Raw genomic sequence first — 12,865 nt, 5'->3', positions numbered from 1 at the left:
AGTTCATCTTTTCCTTTTTATTTTTGAAGCAATATGTTTCCCTCTTGTATGTGGCTTTTCTACACTCTAAACATATCTCTATTTGTTAGAGATCATAAAATCATGTTTTAATTGTTGATCAAACTCTTCTTTGTGTAGATAGAGCTATTTTAAGCTTTGAAGTTGTGTAAGGGAAGAACAAGATTAGGAATCTACTCTAAGGTAAGGGAAGCTAATCATTTAGAAGTTATTAGTTTTCTTAAAATATTGAGTCTTGCTTTTAAGATTTAATTTGGGGTATTCATAATTTTATCTTTTTGTAAATAGGTGAGAGGTGAAAATTTTATATTAGAAAAATTATGATAAAGAGTAAAAGAATTGATTCTTTTTTCAAGAGGAAGGCTTGTGATGAAGATGAAAAAATGGCATCTACGTCATCTAAAATTGAGAAACTTCATAAGAATCCAAATATTGAAAAAAACAAAAAACAACTCTCTAAGGTTCCTAAAGTTACATATAATGAATTTGAAAATACTTTAGAACGTGATCCGGGAAAACGTCTTCAAATTTGGCAATACCCACTAAATCATATTGATGAGGTACGAAGGGCTTATCTAAAATGGGGTCCATATCAAATGCGTCTAGAAAATTATCCATTGTATGGTAAAGATGATCATCCAAGAAGATTTCAGTACACATGGTTTAACTTATTTCCTTCCTGGTTAGAGTATTCGTCATTAAAAGATGTTGCATATTGCTTACCGTGCTATCTTTTTAGTAAAAAACCAAGCGGACGACCTGGCTCAGATGTTTTCATTGTTACAAGTAATTGAGTTTATTTTCATTGAATTCTAATTGGCAATAAGTTTATTGTCATCAACATGTTTTAACTTTTTGAATGTTATTTTATAGGTTTTAAAAATTGGAGGAAAGTTAATAATGGAAAAAATTATGCTTTCCTTAAACACATTGGGAAGGATCCTTGTTCACCACACAATATTGCAGTGTCTGCTTGTCAAGACTTGTTAAATCAAAATTGTCACATTAGGAATGTTTTGGAAGTGCAAAGCTCGGATCAAATTATGAAGAATAGGTTACGTCTCAAGACTTTAATCGACACGGTTCGTTTTTTATCACTTCAAGCTTGTGCTTTTAGAGGTCATGATGAAAGTACTGAATCGAGGAACCAAGGTAATTTTTTTGAGATGATATACTTCACCTAAAATTCAAAAGGAGTTGTTGAATATTCTTTCTAGTAAAGTGAAAAATCATATTCGTGAGAAAATTGGGGATTCCAAGTTTTGTATAGTTGTCGATGAAGCTCGTGATGAATAAAAAAAATAGCAAATGGCTCTTGTTTTGAGATTCGTTGATAAAAATGGTTTTATTCAAGAGCGATTTTTTGATATTGTGCATGTTAAAGACATTGTAGCAATAACTTTGAAGAATGAATTGTGTGTTGTACCATCTCGACATAATCTTAATGTTTCTAATATCCATGGTCAAGGGTATGATGGTGCTAGCAATATGAGAGGATAATGTAATGGATTACAAGCATTATTTTTGACTGATTGTCCTTATGCATATTATGTTCATTGTTTTGCTCATCGGTTACAACTTGCCTTGGTTGCTGCATCAAGAGAAGTTATTCCAATTCACCAATTCTTTTCAAAATTGACTTTTATTGTCAATATTGTTTGCTCTTCTAGTAAACGTCGTGATGAGTTACAGGCTGCCAAGTTAGATGAAATTGCATATTTGTTAGAAATTGATGAGCTTGAAAAGGGTAAAGGGGCAAATGAAATTGGTACTTTAAAACGAGCTAGGGATATCCGTTGGAGCTCCCATTTCTCTTCTATTTGTAGCTTGATCAATATGTATGATGCAACTTGTTTAGTTCTAGAAAAAATTATTGTTGATAATGCTTACAAAAGCTTGACGTCATTTGAATTTATACTGATCTTGTATTTGATGAGAGAAATTATGGGGATAACAAATTTTCTTTGTCAAGCATTACAACAACAATCTCAGGATATAGTTAATGTTATGCGTCTAGTTTGTTCTACAAAAGGACTTATTCAAAACTTGAGAGAAAATGGTTGGGATAAGTTATTAAAAAATGTGACTTCTTTTTGTGAAAAACATGATATTGAGGTGCCTAATTTTGGGGCTTCTTATGTAGCAAGGCAAGGACGTTCTCGTCACCAAAAAGGATCATATTACAGTGGAGCATAATTTCAAAGTTGAAATATGCTTTGTTACCATTGATAAGCAATTACAAGAGTTAAATTGTAGATTTAATGACCAAGCAATGGAGTTATTAATTCTAAGCTCTGATTTAGTATTGATAAAATTTTCACTCTTGTGGAAAAATATTATCCCATGGATTTCAATGAGCAAGAGAAAATTAATTTGAATTTTCAACTTCAACATTTCATTATAGATGCTCGTCAAGATTCAAATTTGAAGAATTTATCAACAATGCAAGAGTTATGTACATGTTTGGCAACAACAAAAAAGTCTGAAGTTTACTACTTGATAGATAGATTACTTCGTCTTATCATGACTCTTCCAGTTTCTACAGCTACAACTGAAAGATCTTTTTCTGCAATGAAAATAATCAAGAACAAGTTGAGAAATAAGATGGAGGCTGAATTTTTAGCAAGCACTATGATAATCTATATTGAAAGGGATATTGCAACTAGCTTCAGCTCTGATTCAATTATTGAAGATTTTAAGTCATTGAAATAGCATAAAAGAGCACTCTGAATAAAGGTAACTTTTTTTTTTTATATATTATTGTTGATGATAAACTTTATGTTACTCTTTCATATATATTATTGTTATATTGTTTAGATTCTATTGTCATGAGTGCTTATTTTAAATAAAAAAAATGATGTAAAGAAATTAATTTTTTTAATTAAAAGAAATTATTATTTTTTAATTAAAAGAAATTATTATTTTTTAATTAAAAGATAACAATTTATATATAACAGATATAATTTGGCCACCCTAAAATTTTTAGTCAAGTTTCGCCACTGCCCGTGGATATGAAAAAAATAGGCGGATATCCGGACAATGGATACCTGACGAATATGGATACGAGTACGAGGCAAATATTTATCCAGCAGATAAAGTACAGGAAAACTACTACCCGTACCCTACCCGCCCGTTAACATCCCTGATCACTATCCAAATATTAGAAACCCCGAACTAGTTCTCCATCACATCATTAACAAAAGCATTATCCATGTGATAACAAACTTTGGTTTTTTTGGAATTCCCAATCGACAAAGCCTTTCATTTTCTTAGACAAATCAAAATGTGAGTGAAGGAGAGGCATATGACAAAAGTCAAAGTATGTTATTTAACTTCCAATTTAAGTTAACAAAACGGACTATCAAAGTTATGAAATCATCACTTTTAATAGATGTTCTTAAATAAGAAGTAAATCCTATTAGGATTGGAAGTTAACAATTCCTTAAGTGTGATTTACCCCTCATATATTCTTCATATATCAACTTTAATAATATTTAGAAATACTATAATTACATTAGAGCACAACTAGTTTCTCGAAATCCTAAGTTTTGATTACTCAACAAATTTGTAGGACAAATTGTGTTCGATAATTAAATTATAAAAATTTGATAATATAGTACTTGATCTATCTTTTTCGTCTTCAACTTTTCCTATATGTCTAAAATCATGTAACCCACATCTTAGAATCATGTTATTGTAAAATCTAATAGTGTGACTATTTAAATGAAAAATACCTTTATGTGTGAGTGTGTGCGACAAGAAAACCCAATATATTTTTGTGATTTTTCCAATGAATTAATAATTTGCCTTCAAGGTTTGATTACACCTTTTAAAAACGTAATCCATTTTTTTTTTCAATTTCAATTTCATTTTATTATCTTGATTTGCATTATATAAATTATTATCCTTGAAAAATCATACCGAATAGATAAAATATCTTCTTTATTTTATTATTCTAATTGACAATGAAAATATATAAATTATTATCCTTGAAAAATCATACCGAATAGATAAAATATCTTCTTTATTTTGTACAACATATGAGAATATCACATGTTTAAATTGAGTCATGAATTCAAGAGTATAAGAATACAAAAATAGTATAATGTCATACATATAAGTGATAAAAATGAAAGTAAAGAAAAATAATGAAGGTAAAGAAAAGTAAAAGATGAAGTTAGAAGACGGAAGAGACCACTTAAGTTATAAATAAGAAAATTGATTGAAAGAATCACAAATTCCTAAAAACTTTAAGATAAAAAACTAAGAAAAAGAGAAATCACCTCTTAAGAGACACGCTCTCACAAATTCATAAAATTTGTATTCATTTCAAAGTATGGAACAAAACTATGTATATACATTAAATATGCATGTTCACTCTCATTTAACTCCAATTTTTAAAATTCAAAAAGGAATTCTATATAAACCTAAAATGGTTCCTTATTTTTTATTTGATTCATTGAAGTGTTTGGTGTTCTAAAACATTCTTTTCATGTGCACTCCTTGCTTATATTATCGAGATTTCTTCCATATTATTACTTCTCACTTTGATTAAAGTTTATCAATAAGCATTCAATTATAATTTAAAAAAATTCAACCTATTCTAAAGTTACAAAAAAAAAGAAAATTCTATGCTATAACTAAAAAGAGTATTATAGCAATGCCATTTTTATCTTTTCAAATTTTTTATTGTATATTTATCTGAATAAATTTTTTGAGATGTTGAAGAAGATATAAATATTAAAAAATGTTAAACACGCGTTTTTAATTGAAAAATGTTTTTCCCAAGACTTTACACAGAAACAAACGTGCAACCCCTTGATTCGTGTAAGCATTATCCTGATTGTTTACATTTTATTGTTGAATAGAATGTGAATTCACTGATTTTTCGGGATGACATGTGGCTTTTTCGGTTTTATTTTAGCTCGTTTTCTCTATTGGAGTCTCCTTAAAGCATTTGATCGACACTTAACATTTTTTTGCAATAAATTACCACTATGTTATATATAGGAAGATGGAAATACTCTATTTAAATTAGTAAGTTGATATGGTATAAGACTAATACTCTTAACAACATTTTATTTATTTTATATAGATAAAAAATGGAATTTAAGATTTTAGTTAAAGAAAATCAAGCATGTTTAGACAGAGAGGACATTTATTTATCGAAATGGAACAACAAATTAACAATATAAAAATAATTTAGTGGAATTTTGTTTTAACCTATGATACACATATACGATACGTGTATCGGATATGACACATATCCGATACGTCGATACGTTTATTTTTAAAATAATAAGATACGATATGTGATAGATACGTGATATATGAATAATGAAAAATGTACAATAATTCTTACAAACATAATAAATATATGATTGTTAATGTGTGAATCCAAATTTTCTAATTAGAGACAAATTATTTTAGTAGTCAAAACCTTGTAGCTAATGTTAGTAACCAATTTAAAAATCAATTCATCATTGAAACTATTTTAATTATCAATTTAGAAATCGATTATAATTTTTTAGAACTATTTTAGTTGTCAATTTGGTCACTATATAGTGACTAATTATTTTTTATCATTAAAATTGGTCACTATTTAAAGATTTTATTGTAGTGTACTATTACTTTATAAATTAGATACTTTATTGATAAATATCGTTAAAGTATCATAAAGTATCGAACACGATACGTGCTAGATACGGGTACGTGACACAAGTTGAAGTATCGTTGCATCATAGATTTTAATTGTTAAACTAAATTCAATCCAAAATAAACTTATTTTATTCCAAAAAAAAAAAAGTAAATTTATGGACAAGTAAAATCTATTGATAATCACAAAAATTTATCAAAAAAAAATATAATTATTGATTATTTATTAATGATATTCGTTAATAAAATTATTAAATTTTATAACGGATGATTTTGTCCATTAATAATTATCGATAACGAATAATTCATCGATACTTATCTGTGTAATTTCTGATAATAAAATTTTATTTAGTACTAGTCCGTTAGGAATTATATTTCTGACATTTTATAATTTTTTAAATACTCACCATAGCAAAATAGATTTTAAATACTTTTGATATAAAATATTATTTTAAGGAGAGTTATTACCAGTTGATTTAAGCCTGCACTCATAAATTTATATTACGAAATATTTTATATAGTTCCTATTATAATAGTTTTAAATTTTACAAAACGTATCCCTCTCACATCCACAAAAATACATTAAAATTGTTTTAACATTCATTTATATAATAACAATATACTTAATATATTAAACAATGTACAAATAACAAAAGAAAAAAGTAGTTAAATTGAATTTGATGATGCAAAATATGGATAATCCAAGAGTAAAACTTGCTTAACCCATAAATTCAACAAACTAAACATAAAAATTCACAATAAAAATTTACGAAAATCTTCAAAGTGAGTTTTGTACATTTTTTTACCTTTCACTATGAAAGTGAGTTTGAGAATAAATGAGAACAGGTTTCGTGTAGCATTTGCTTCCATTAAATATTACAGGTTTAGAAGCAACCATAAAGGCAATATCATAACAACCCTTAACTAATTGTTCATTATTGTGTTCTTTGGCCCATTAATAGATTCAACCAACATCCCCGACTTTCAGTTTGTTGACACTAAAAGAAAGGACATAACACAGTTCCGCTACTTCTTTTTTCATTAAAGAGATTCTTGAATTTTATTAAAACAAATTAATTTAGACTAAAAATACTATTTTCAGGCTTAATTTTACATTCAAACTAAATGTGAATTCTAATTATTAATTTTAAAAAAATAAGCATCGAACAACTTGTATGCATTGGTTTTTTGCAAAGTTTCTACAAAAGTAAGTGTGATACTCAATCCAAAATATATATTATTATTATTATTATTAAAATAATTTAATAAGAATGAGATTTAAGTGTGAGATCTATATGAAACATTAATATCCTAAAATAAAGAGAAAAAAAATATATTTATGACCATATAAATACGATTCAGACTATAATAAATTAAATTCAGTTATTATATTTGTTAATATATTGTTATATCTTGAGTTTATATTATTTGTTATTATTTTATATTTTATATTCTCTATATACTAACAAGCCCATGAAAACATAATTATTTGATATCACTTAGATATATTAATTCAATCATCCTTTTTTACTCTGATACTCATATGGCTAAAACTCCCATGGCCCGTGGTGGATATTTAGTAACAACTCAGCAATAGTGGTATTTGTTGTAATGACTGAATTGAAACGGCTTGTAATGACCAAATCAACACGACTGCAACAACATTCACATGTTTGCAATATAATTAAAACCTTATTTTTATAACAATTCCCACATATTGCAAAAGACAAGAAAAGAAAGTTTGAAAGAGGAAAATCTTGGGTCTCACATAAGATGTAATGCATTAGAGCTGGTATAGCAGGCTATATGAACCAATCCTAGATTGAGAAACTTAACACATAGTGTAAGTGGTATAGCAAGCTATATGAACCAAAGACACTTGATGTGTGTTAATGGTTTATTAATCACAAAACACCCCCACAATCCTTGTTGTTATCATTGTGTTGCACTTACTAGGCTATGTGTGCCCAGTATTCATGTGTGCCCAGTATTCTCCATGTAAATGTCTATTGAAGACCATTACCTTTAATTTTCTAATTTAGGTAATTATTTTAAGGTTGGAAAAGACAGTTGAAAGGGTAAACTAGTGAGGGCTGAGGAGGAGAGTTCGTACAACTACTAAGGGAGAGTGTGAGAGTACCAAAACCGTACCTAAAGAGAATATTGAGGGTTAGTGAGAATTCTTGGTGGTAGGGGCAAGGGTAGATCAATTGTGCAAAGAGAAACTTCAAGAGTGCGTTTGGAGTAGGAATTCCAGGTAAGGGGAGCTGCACCTATTTGTTTAATTCATGCATAATGCAATTTGTGATGTGTTGATGCATGGTTGCCCCTTTTCTATTTTCAATTTCATTGTTTTTCGCATTTTTGGGTTTCTGCCCAACAATCACATGATGTCGTTAATGACCCGCCAGACGACGCATGCAAAGTGAGGCTTTTTTTGGGTTTTGCCCCAAACCACTAGGCGACACGAACAATATTGTTTGTTTTCTGGGTTTGGTGAAATTTTGGGGCAATGTTGATATTCTGGATTCATTATATTCATTAGTGTTAAGTGATTTATGTTATCAATTATTGATAATTGCTATAGTTTGATGTATTTTAGTGATTTTACGATTTCACATATATGAGGGTTCCATAAGGGTTTTAGAAATGTATTGGGTTTGGGACTGCATGTGTAAAATTATGGGGGTTCTGGTTTGTGGAGTTATCTTTTGGAATGCGTAAGCTTTGATATTAAATGGTTCTAATGAAATTATTGTGAAATTAATGTGTGAAAATATGACTAAGTGTTGGTGTTAAAGTTGGGTGATATGAGGGATGAGTTGAAAGGGGCTTTTATAGTTACTACTTGAGAGAAGTCCTGAACTTTGTATTAATATATGCATGAATTGGTTGTTGTTTTACATTTTGGTGGTGTGTTTTGCATGCCAGTGATTAATACGGACGAGAAGGTTCATATTGGTGGTACTCTTGTGCGGGGATACGAGTGGAAAAGTTCGTATATTCCGTGCTCACACTTGAGGGTTTTACGAGCAGGGAGGTTCGTAACTGAATGTGTTCATGCGTGTTGGACTACGAGCGGGGAGATTCGTAGAAGTTGGACTACGAGTAGGGAGGTTCGTAGAATTGGACCACGAGCGGGCAGGTTTGTGGAAGCATATGATATCCTTAAGACCATGGTCAAGTATGGGCACGATATACTTGGATGTGCTAATCTCATATAGGTTATGAGACTATATCTGCATATGTACTTCGTGGTGTAAAGGTCTTTAAGAACGGGAACCTTGTTAAGTTGCATTCCTTTGGGTGAGGTGTTTATGATATCATTTATGCATGTTTTATTTTGTTTGAGCTCACCCTTGTTGTTTGTGTTTGGAGATGATCGTGTGACTTATCACACGAGAGCAAATGATAATCCAAGTGATGATGGTAAGGCATAGAGACGGAATGAGGGTTAGCTATTGGGATTTTACTTAAGAAACTTGTTTTTTGCTATTTCGTAATTTTGTTTTAATTTAACTTTGGATTTTGGATTGTAATAAAGTATTCATGAAGTATATTTATGTTATCCGTCATTAAAGTTTTTAATTTTCTCGCGCTCGAGAATGGTATCATATGTTGAATTTCACTTTAGTTATATATTGTTGCTTTACCATGTAATATCCGCCTAGGGTGTTACACTTACTAGGCCATAAGCGTGTCCATTATTCATGAGTAATTTATAGATTATGCCAAGATCTCGTATAAGTGGCCCCACTCGACACTCATATAAGTGATTTCATTAAGTGTATGCAGCACATCATATACCACTTGTAACAGATATGAAAATCATTAAAATCTTTGTTTAAGCTAAAATTCTTACACCTTATAGAATTTTAATTACAAAGTTTAATCTTTCAATAAAGTAGTCTCTAACACTTTCACACAACCATAGAAATTAATGGTAAAATTAGATTAGTGTAACCCAAAATATATTTCTTTATAAAGCAAGATAAAATAGAAGATTAAGAAGGTTAAAAGCTATGGAACAGTTGATTTTGTTAATAAAACATGACTCTATAATGTCAAAAATTAACATTATCAACTCTCCCAAACTTAGAACCTTGCTTGTCCTTAAGTAAAAAGGTAACATGGCAAAAGAAGACATCGATTGAACCATGATCTCCCAACTCAGAACAAATCCACAAAATCAATTCAAATATCATTCATGCATGCTCTTCTTCGAAGTCACTTTAAATAGAAGAAAAAATTGTTGTTGCCAAGTTTCAACTATGGTGCCCATAAAAAACAAACCACAGGGTGTCTGCCAACCTTATGAGAGATCATTAAACATGGCAAAAATGTTATTTATGATCAACTCAAAGAACCCCTTCTCATTGGAATAAGTGTTTCACACAAGCTCACCAGTGTATAAGGATGTGTGTTTTTCTCTCTTTCATCACAATTTCCACACAATTAAACTTTGCTAGTTATTTCAACAAGGCTAAAACCATTCACAAACATGTTAACATCACAAGGACTTTAATGGGTTGCAATGTGTCAACAAAGCTGTTGCAATGGACTTTCATAGTTTTCCAATAATACTTGTGTCTTCATCGAGCGTCATTTGAAATGCATCCTGAACACACCGTTGATCATTTCATCCATTATGTATTCATCTTATTTCCTCGAGATGCATTTTAGAATAAGTAACGAAAAACTCTTTTGTATAAATCTTCCCCGATCATGACTGATGAGTCCATGATTGTACATAAAGCCATAAAGGACTTTCCTAGAAGAGTGACAAAAAGCATGACTAAAAGGGAGTCCTTTAACCCTTCTTCTATTTCCTTATTTTCTATTACTTTATGTTGAGCTTTGCCTAAGTTGTCTTTTGTTGACTTAACTTTGGTTGACTTGTTGACCATAATTGACTTGACCTAAGTTAACATTTTGACTATTTATTTATTTGTTTTGTTGGTTAATCTTATGCTAATCAGTAGTGGAATAACACTACTTGGAGTGGAGGAGAGCTTAACCTTGCATCCAAGTATACCTAGCGCATGGAAGAGAGAGGAAAGCAAAAGCAAAAGCAAAAGCAACATGTACAACATGTACCTTGTACTTATGGTCCTAAGCAACACACAATGAGGGAAGAGCTTGGTGGTCGACCATCTTCCACCCCAAAGTGTCATCTTTAGCCTAATTTTTGACCTAATTTCTAGATATTAACCTATTTTAAGGGCTCTAATTGACTTGTAAAAGGGTTGAATCATTTGAGTAATACACTACACATTCGACCATTGTGAGGAGCTCTCTCCCTTGGAGTGTGAACTTCACTAGCCTTATCTTGAGCTAGATCAAGTGGTGGCATCATTGCTAATCTTAAGGGTTGATTGCCTTTGTGCGCCCCCCTCCCCAAAGTGGCATGCCATTAATTGCTTCCCCTTCCCCTTTCATGCCTTTTAATCTTTTGATCATTTTCTTGTTCATACAATTCGGTTTTCATGTTCTAATGTGATATTGTTTTTATTGTTTCTTTTAATTGAATCTCCTCTTTCTCTAAAGCTCCTTGAATTGAATTTTCATATCTTGATAACATTGTTATCTTAATGTCTAGTAGGAATATTCATGGAGCTTTCTTAATCATCACCAAACCATATTTGCTAAACTCTAAAATGAACCTACATCAACGACAAAATGGGTAGCATGATAAGCATCAAGTGGGACTATCTTATGGCTTTTTTCATGCTGTTTTATTGGTGTTTTGATCATTGTTTTCAGTCGACTTGATTAGCCATAGAGGTACATACATTCCTCGACTATCGACTTAGTCAGAACTTACCGTATTACGGTGCTTAGTTGTCCAATTTCTTTTCGGCTAGGCAACTTGGATAATAAGTTGAGTCAGGTGTTTTTTGTTTGGAGGATGTGCTCTATGTTGACTGCTTTGAAACTCTTCATTGGTTGGGTCACTTTATGGGAGTATTGGAAGAGTAAGTCGTCCTTCACCTGAAACATCCCCTTAACTTGAACGACCACCAACTACGAGTCAGTTATGCAATTGACTTAGGTAGCCATTATGCCCTTGATTAGGGTTAAACTGGCTATCAAAGCTTCGTACTCAGCCGGGTTGTTTGACACCTTGAACTTGAAGATCAAAGAGTGTTCAATCTTAATTCCATTCGGTCTTTCAAGCATTATTCATGCTCTTTATCCCTTCTTGTTTCATGACCCATCCACGAACATAGTCCATTGTTGCAACATTCCAAGATAGACGACCAACTTGATTCCTACTTCTTCTCCCTTCTTTCAACTATTTTTTAATAATATAGTTAATAGTTTGTTTTTAAAATATTTTTTATCTTTTTCCAAATTCTTATACAATCATATATTTTTAATTTATTTTTATTTTGAATCATCTGTAAATAATTTAATTAATGAATTAAAAAAAATTGATTTCTTTTAATTTTTAAAATTTATTATGATTTCTTAACTTTATATAAAATTTTTTTTATTTTGAAATTATTAGATAATTTTATTATTAAATTTCTATTAACGAAATTTATTAAACCATAAAAAAATTAAAAAGTCCAATAACAATATATTTTAAAGTTTAAAAACAAAGTTTATACAAAAATTTAAACAAACATAAAAACTGTAAAATAAAAAATAAAACAAACGCTGAGGGCTTGAACCTCAAAAAACAAAACAATTATTAATAAGTCGTAAGCAAAATATTTAAATTCTCCACGCCGGAGATCGAACCGGATCACCCGCATCAACTTTATAAGGTTAACAACCACTAAACTAGAACCCAGTAAAAGTTTTAAGTTTAAAGAATATAAAAGATAAAGAAATTATTAATTAGTTGTAAGCAAAAATAACTGTCGCCGTTGCCGGGGATCGAACCCGGGTCACCCGCGTGACAGGCGGGAATACTTACCACTATACTACAACGACCTGTTGATAAGAACGTTTATAATGTATTAAATATATAAAAGCCGTTCTCTATTATTGTTATCATCATTATAATTTTTTATTATTATTTTAATTTTATTGTGATTATCTCAATTTAATCAACCTCAATACACTAACATTTATTCATATTTTACAATTAATATCATATACGTTTAATATAATTTGTAATCAATAAAATATCTCTAATATGAAACCCTCCAATTTCTTTAACAATAATGAAAGACAATTTTTT

At 30.2% G+C, this 12,865-nt stretch overlaps 1 non-coding gene and 1 pseudogene across 1 annotated transcript; one reads left to right on the top strand and one right to left on the bottom strand.

Annotated features, from left to right (window-relative positions):
• The first annotated feature begins 338 nt into the window (after positions 1-338).
• On the top strand, positions 339-2,730 carry LOC146884597 (uncharacterized; annotated as a pseudogene).
• A 9,813-nt stretch (positions 2,731-12,543) lies between these two features.
• TRNAD-GUC (transfer RNA aspartic acid (anticodon GUC)) lies at positions 12,544-12,615 on the bottom strand. The gene has a single exon. It is a non-coding gene; the product is annotated as a tRNA-Asp (tRNA).
• Positions 12,616-12,865: the final 250 nt, after the last annotated feature.

Source organism: Vigna unguiculata, chromosome 7 (genome assembly GCF_037176805.1).
Source record: "Vigna unguiculata cultivar grain cowpea cultivar isolate G323 ecotype 2 chromosome 7, ASM3717680v1, whole genome shotgun sequence".
Lineage (NCBI taxonomy): Eukaryota > Viridiplantae > Streptophyta > Magnoliopsida > Fabales > Fabaceae > Vigna > Vigna unguiculata.
Note: the sequence above shows the minus strand (reverse complement) of the source record. Positions and strands in the feature narration are given on the sequence as shown.